The following is an 8,409-nucleotide window of genomic DNA, read 5'->3' as shown; positions in this document are numbered from 1 at the left end:
TGTATGGAATGTTTGTATGCTAATAATGTTTGTGTTTGTATGTTGTTTTGTCAATAAGAATATTAAAAAATAATACAAATGTAAGAATGCTCTCTCACGAACTAGAACAAATGTACATCACTATTACAAAATGTTAATAACAGGATTGTTTATGGGGAAAACTATGCCTAATGCAAACTATGGACTACATTTAAGAGTAATGTTTCAATATTCTTTCACCAATTGTAAAAAGGTTACCACAACAATGCTAAGTGTCAACACTAGAGGGTATAAGGAGTATGGAGTTCTTCTTTTTTGGAGTTAAAAGAATGCTGTAAAGTTGATTGTAATGATGAATGCACAACTCTGTGATAATACGAAGAGTCACTGATTGTATACTTTGGATGGATTGTCTGGAATGTAGATACATCTCGATAAAATTGCTTTTGAAAGAAAATGACAAATGCAACACATGATCCTAGATGAGATCTATCAAGGGAGGTGGAAAGGCTCAAAAAGACATTATTGGGACATATGAAAAAACTAAAATATGTACTGGAAGCTTTATATTAATGTTAAATTTCTTGAACTTTATAACTGCACTTAAGGTGGTTACAAAAGTGAATATCCTTATTCTTAGGAAATATACTTGGCAATAATAAATGTTAAGGAGTATGATATATACATCCTATACTCAAGTGTTCAGAAAAATGGATTGATAGACAGATAGGTGGATAGATAAATAGATGGATGGATTAATACATTGTTGTATAGGTAAAATGTCACAGCAAATGTGATAAAATGTTAAAATTAGTGTATCTGGGTTTCTGGGGCTATAAGGGTATGTTGTAGTTCTCTGAATAGGGTTTGCATTATTTTTGTACCTGCCTTTTAATTTTGAAAGTATTTCAAAACAAAACTTTTTAAAAAAAAACTTAAAGTGATAAGAATACTAAGAATATTTAAAGGTGTGGAAAGATGTTCACAGAGTATTAAATTTTAAAAAATATTTTTATTAATAAATTAACATACAATCATTCTTAACGTAAAAATATTCCATACATAGTATATAATCAGTGGCCTACAATATCATCACATAGTTGTATATTCATCACCATGATCATTTCTTTGAACATTTGCATCACTCCAGAGAAAAAGAAAAAAGAAAAAACTCATACATACCATATCCCTTATCCCTCCCTCTCATTGACCACTAGTACTTATATCTACCCATCAATTTATAATTGTTCCCCCTATTATTTGTTTTTTTTTTTATCCATATTTTTTACTCACCTGTCCATACCCTAGTTAAAAGGAGCATCAGACACAAGGTTTTCACAATCACACAGTCACAGTGTAAAAGCTATATCATTATACAATCATCTTCCAAAAAACAAGGCTACTGTAAGCTAATCAAGACCCACCCGATTAAGACCTAATCCAGTTTAACAACTACTCCTGATTGAGTCACATCTCCAGGGAGATGATCTAATTACAGTTTCAAACACACAGTACTGAATAGAGATTAGAAGAACTGGCTGCCATCACAAAATGGGATCAGGATTAAAACATGGCTTTTCTACGGTACATACATGCTTTCAAACTGGCACATTCCACTCTTTGAACCCTAAAATAGACATGCTTTCCCCATATACAAAATACATTCATTCCATAACCATATCAGATAACCTTAAACCATTTCAGTAACATTTCAAATATAAGATTAATACAAGATTAAAATCAGTACAAATTATCATCAAAGTTAGTTAAAGGCACAGACAGTCCTAAGACAAAATTTTCTCCATTGGCTCTGGACCTATAAAACTCAGAACAAGTTATTTGATGCCAACATACAAAGGAAGAACAGTCATAGGATACATATACCCATTTCCATAGGAAGGAACACAGGGGTCACCAGACCCATACAATTTCGAAAACCCGCAGGACATAGTCCATAAGATTTCAAAGTCTGAGAGTCATTTATCTTTGGGGCTTCTGAAAGCGGCAGTCCCACCCTTTCCAAAGGCCTATGCAGAGGTCTTCTTCTCTGTGAACACCACCTTAGGGGATACTGGGGAGGCCATCTTTTTCTTGGCTCCACCCTCTCCAAGGATCGGGGCTGCACCCGGGTTCTCTGCCATCTCTGGGACACATGCTCAACCCCTCCACGTGGTGGCAGCCAGGCTCTCCCAAACCCCAAGGAAGTGCTTCACTCTCTCCAAAGCCAGAGGTGGCACGACTCTTCCACTGCAACCAGGTGGAAGGCCCATCCTCTGCCTTTGGGGCAAACTCACCCTCTCCATGGGCTTGGGTGGGTCCACTCTCCTGGCCTGAGGCTTCCTGATTTCAGACCTCAGCCTCCATGTTTTTGCCTCTGAAGTTATTTTTCCTTCAATGTGTCCCTTCCCTGAACCCCCCAGTCCAGACTGGCAGCGGCTCTGTTTATGCATGTCCCACAGCACTCTCATTGGCTTTCTATGCAGTAGCCTTGGATCATGCCCATCAGATTGAGGATTTTCCACAAACCCTTCCTGGATAACTCCATATCCAATCCTGGCTTTCTCTGAAAAGGCTGACTGGTTTCACATTTGGCCAAGATCTCATGTGGGGCACTATTCTCTGATGTCTCCCTTCCTTGAAGCCCAGAATTTTCCAGAATATCGATTTCTAATTTCTTTGTACCCAAGAGTTCAGTTCTTAGCTTGTCTCTTTCCTTTCGCATTTCACTATAAGATGTGAGGAGAAGCCAATCTGTGCTTCCCATATTTAATTTAGAGACCTGCTAAATATCTAAGTTCATGGCTTTTAAAATCTGCCTTCCAGCCAAAGCCACTAGTCAGTTTTGCCAGATTATCTGCCTTTTAAAACAAGGCTCATCTTCCTTCCAGTCTATAATAACACGTACCTCATTCCTGTCTAAGTCTTTGTCAGAAGTGTCTTTAGAATTCACATTTCTGTCAACAGTCTCTTCAAAGCATTCTAGGCCTTCTCTATCAAGCTTCTCACAAGTCCTCCAGATTCTTCCCCTTATCAATTTAAAAAGCCATTCCAACATGTTTGGTATTTGCAAACTGCAGCAGCAGCACCCCACTCTTGCTACCAAAATCTGTTCTAGTTTGCTAGCTGCCAGAATGCAATATACCAGAAACAGAATGGCTTTTTAAAAAGGGAATATAATAAGTTGCTGGTTTACAGTTCTAAGGCCGAGAAAATGTCCCAATTAAAACTATTCTATAGAAATGTCCAATCTAAGGTATCCAGGGAAAGATACATTCATTCAAGAAGGCCGATGAAGTTCAGGGTTTCTCTCTCAGCTGGAAGGGCACATGGTGAATACGGCGTCATCTGCTAGCTTTCTCTCCTGGCTTCCTGTTTCATGAAGCTCCCCGGGAAGTGTTGTCCTTCTTCATCTCCAGACCACTGGCTGGTGGACTCTATGCTTCATGGTGCTGCAGCATTCTTTGCTTTCTCTGAATCTCCTTTCTTTCTCTCTTGTCATTCTCTTTTATAAGGTTCCAGTAAACTAATCAAGACCCACCCGAATGGAGACATGTCTCCACCTAATCCAGTTTAACAACCTCTCCTGATTGAGTCATATCTTCAGGGAAACGATCTAATTACAGTTACAAACACACAGTACTGAATAAGAATTAGAAGAAATGGCTGCCTTTACAAAATGGGAACAGGATTAAAATATGGCTTTTCTAGGGTGCATACATCCTTTCAAATTAGCACAGCAACAAAAAAAGTTATGGGGGGGTGATTCTTAGGCCTAATTTTAAGCCGGTTTAGTCTATCTTATGCAGAAATACGTTTCATAGGGGCAACCCCCAAGATCGAGGGCTCAGCCTATTGATTTGGTTGTCCCCACTGCCTGCAAGAATATCAGAAATTCTCGAAATGGGGAAGTTGAATATTGCCCCCTTTCTCCCCATTCCCCCAAGGGGACTTTGCAAATGCTTCTTTATTCACTGTCCAAATCTCTCTGGGATTTATCGGAGCATCATGCTAACCTGAACAAAGAAACAAATCTCATATAACACCTTAATTAAGTACATGAAATCTTGAATAAGATATGAATAGGATATGTAAAGTCTAAACTGACTTTACAAGTTAAATCAGGAAATGCACTACCCAAAATATAAATTTTACACCAAATAGACATCTTTTCTTTTAGTCTAACACAGAAGATGAAGTTTTAAAACATGGATGATATCATCCTTTACCCAGTCTTCTGATATACCTTAGTCCTGTCCAGATCAGCTTCATTCATGTCTCTACTTGATGTCTGATCGCTTTTTCAACTTTTTAAATAGTTCCTATATGGGGTAGTGCAGACTTTCATGGCTTTAGAGCTCTAACTCTGAGTTTCAGGTTGTCACCTAAATATTTGAAGTTTCTGGGAAAAACCGTGTTATATACAAACAGCTCAGTATCTCAGAATTTAGAATTAACAACTATACCTCCTTAATATATGTGACTGCTGTAAGAGCTACAATCTAGGACCCTTTACACAGCTTTCTTTTTTTAAAGCTTAAAAAGTGATGTTGTACAAGAACACTAAAAATATTTAAAGACATGGAAAAATATTCACAGAGTATTAAATTAAAAAAAGAAAAAACAGATTACAAAACAAAACACGAACTCATAACGTGATTATATTGGAAGTAAATATACAAAAAAGTTAACCAATGATTGTACACAAATTACCAAAATCTCTGTGCGGTTAACAGCACTTTAATTTTCCTCTTTTGGCTTATAATTTACAAAAACAAAAAAGAAATTAAAAGAAAAAGAAAAGACCACATCTCCCACTGAGAATGAGTGGTTTTATGCATTGCGACATATCCCTTTCAAAGATACATTCAAACCCTAAAACTCAGTTCTGTGAATGTGAACTCATTTGTAAATAGGGTCTTTAAAGATCTTATTACGATGATGCCAAACTGAATCAGGGTGGGCCTTAATCCAAGATGACTGGAGCTGTTATAAACTAAGGAAATTCAGAATGGTGGCAGCAGTAAGGAGGAGCAGAAGGACAGAAGTCATCATATGACAGAGGCAGAGATGGAGTTACGGACAGCTAACAAACCAGCGCCAGAATGCTACAGACTTCAGGAAAGCATGGCCTGCCGACACCTTAATTTTGGACATGTAGCCTCCAAAACTCTGAGATAATTCCCAGTGTTTAACCCAACCAGTCTATAGTATTTGTTATAGGAGTCCTGGCAAACTAAGACAAATGGGAAACCATGGGTTCCCAACATTTTTCCTTGCAGGTTGGTCCCAACCTAGTTTGGCTTCTTTCTTAATCTTTCTAGCCTGGTTTTTCTTTTGGCCCATGAGCTCCTGGTTTATGTTCACCCTAATACTCCTTCTTCTCCACCTACACTCTGAGAAATGAGGAGTGGGTCCCAGCATCATTTGAGCCTCCCCAGAGCTTACCACCTTGACAGCTCTCTGCTGCCCCCTCTTGCCACCAGCAGAGAACCACCAGGTCAATCCGACTGGAACCAGTCTACATTGGGCTCCTGCCTTCTTGTTCCAAAGCCAGCCTTTGCAAACATGCCCCTATTAACAAATTAGTTGGTTCTAAAAGCCCCTCAGATAAATTATTTTTTCATATTCAGTCAGTTGGAAAGAACACACAGACTCCACAAATCATTTGCTGTTTGCATTAGCAAGCTCAAAAGACCTCTAAGTACACCTATTTGTCTCCGATGATAGAAGTGGTATAATATCTGCACTATCAAAAACAATAGCCATCAGCCACGTGTGACTATTGAACACTTGAAACGTGACTAATATGATGGGGAACTGAATTCTTTGATTTTGTTTAATTTTAATTTTGACTTAAAAACTGAAGCAATGTAATATATTTTTCCCTTAAATGCACCTTATTGCTTTGGTAGGGTTGTTTTGTGTGTGTATGTGTGTATAATATATATGCAACATAAATTTTCGAATTTTAACCACTTTCAAACATTCAGTGGAATTGATTACATACACAACACTGTGCTACTACCATCACCATCCACTATCAAAATTTTTCTTCACCCCAAACAGAAACTTTATACCCATTAGGCATGGCTCCACATTTCCATTCCTCTACCACTCCCACACTTGGACACTGCATACTCCCTTCCCCTGTCCCTAGTAACCTGTACGCTACGTCTGTCTTTATGAATTTGCATATTCTGATTATTTCACACAAGTGAAGTCGTCTAATAATTGTCCTTTTGTGTCTGGCTTATTTCATTCAACGTGATGTCTCCAAGATTCTCCAAGCTGTAGCAGGTATCAGAGCTTCATTCCTTTTTAAGGGTCAAATAATATTCCATTGTATGTGTATTGGGTAGAACATTTTTAACTGTTGGAAATCCAATTAAGAAAAGCTGTAAGTGTAAATTATACACCAGATTACAAAGGCTTAGGATGAAAATAAGAATGTAAAATATCTCACTAATAATTTTTATGTTAATTATATGTTGCAATGATATTTCAGATTTATTGCATAAAATACATTATTAAAACAAATTTACCTATTTCCTTTTATCTTTTTAAATGTGGTTACTAGAAAATTTTAAATTATATATGTGGCTTGCATTATATTTCTATTGGACAGCACTGATTTGGAGAAAAATTATCCAAACAGTCTACTACTATCTCGCATAACTGGTTCCTGGAAATACATACAGAAAAGTCTAATGTATAAAATTTAAACATAAACTTACCTGATAATATCAAACCAAGTTTAAAAAAAATCATGAAATTTTTCATTTCAAAAACCTGCATTAAATAATAGCCTTTTATCCCAATATCAATAGTAATTTATAATACTTATTAAGAATTAAACTATTACAGAAATAATTTTAAAACTTATGCTATCCCTAGACAAAAGTACCATTAACAGTTTGATCTATTAAAAAACTTTATTATTAGTTATTTCTGTAAAAGTGGGATTATATTTTATTTTGCAGGGAGATGAATTATATCCCACTATAAGAATGTCCAATAGCTTACTTAACCAATCCCTTATTCACGACGTTTGAATTATATACAATTTTGCAATATTTGAAAGTATATTACAAAGAACACTGCTGCACAAACTTTTGTACACTTTTTTATGTTTTTTTCTGCTTCTAAAAGAATAATCTCGTAGTAAAAATATTTAAACTTTAACCCTACCTTAATCTGTGCCTTTGATGATAGTTAACAGTTGGGTGTATATATTAACCAGCTTATCTTTTCCTTTTACTAAAATTTTAGTCATAGTATACATACTGTCTAGCTTACTTTTTAACTTAATATTATTTGGACGTGTAGAATGTTTAACTAGGTTGAACTTAACTGTTTGGAAATGAGAGATGACAGTAGCACATTAATTGTGAGAATAATTAGCAGTACTGAATCATGTGTGAATGTGGGGGAAAGGGAAAGTTTAGAGTCATGTATGTCACCAGCCAGAAAGTTGGAAGTTAGAGCATGGAAATGTAATCTTGTGGACAATGTCTTGGATTAGCTGTATAAATATTAAAAAGTTCTTTCATGAACTAGAACAGATGAACAATACTATTTGCAGGGAGTTAATAATAGAACTGTACATGGGGAAAAAATGTACCTATTGAAATCAATGGACTATAGTTAACAGTAATATTTTAATATCCTTTAATTAACAGTAACAAATGTACCACACCAATACTGTGGGTCAAAATTAGGAGGGGGATAAGGGGATGGAAGGATTTGGGCTTTCTTTTTTATTTTTTTTTCTTTTCTGGAGTAATGAAAATGTTCTAAAATTAATCATGGATATGCATACACAGCTATGTGATCATACGTGAGACAGTGATTATATACTTCAGATGGTTTGTATCGTGTGTGAATATATCTCAATAAAATTGCATAAAAATATACATTATTTAGACACCTTTCCTTGTCGGTACATGTACTTATGTTATCAATAAATGTCCATTAATAAGGAACTAGTTTAATAAATTATGATATGTCTATATAATGGAATACTACGAAGCCATAAAAACAAATGAAATGAGATGTATCTTTATGAATAACATGGAAGAATGTCCCAAATATATTTATAAGCAAAAAAGGCGAGTTGTTGAATAGTGTAAATTACAAGTCGACTTTTTTAAGAGAAAAAATTGTTATGCAATCATCCCTGGCTATCCAAATCTATTTGTTCCTATAGCAAGAATTAAAGTTTGGATAGTGAATTCAAATACTGAAGAACACTAAGTTTTCCAAGTATATTCAGCTCCTAAGTTTCGAATAGTGAATACCAATAGTTTGGATGAGAGGAAATTATCTCAAAACATTTATCTGCATCTATTCATTTCCTGGGTTTGGAAAATGAGATTTCAGATTATTACTTTGTTTATGCACAAAAATAGTCTGGAAATAATATGCATAATT

This window comes from Tamandua tetradactyla, chromosome 1 (genome assembly GCF_023851605.1).
Source record: "Tamandua tetradactyla isolate mTamTet1 chromosome 1, mTamTet1.pri, whole genome shotgun sequence".
In the NCBI taxonomy this organism is placed as follows: domain Eukaryota; kingdom Metazoa; phylum Chordata; class Mammalia; order Pilosa; family Myrmecophagidae; genus Tamandua; species Tamandua tetradactyla.
This window is presented reverse-complemented; position numbering follows the sequence as displayed.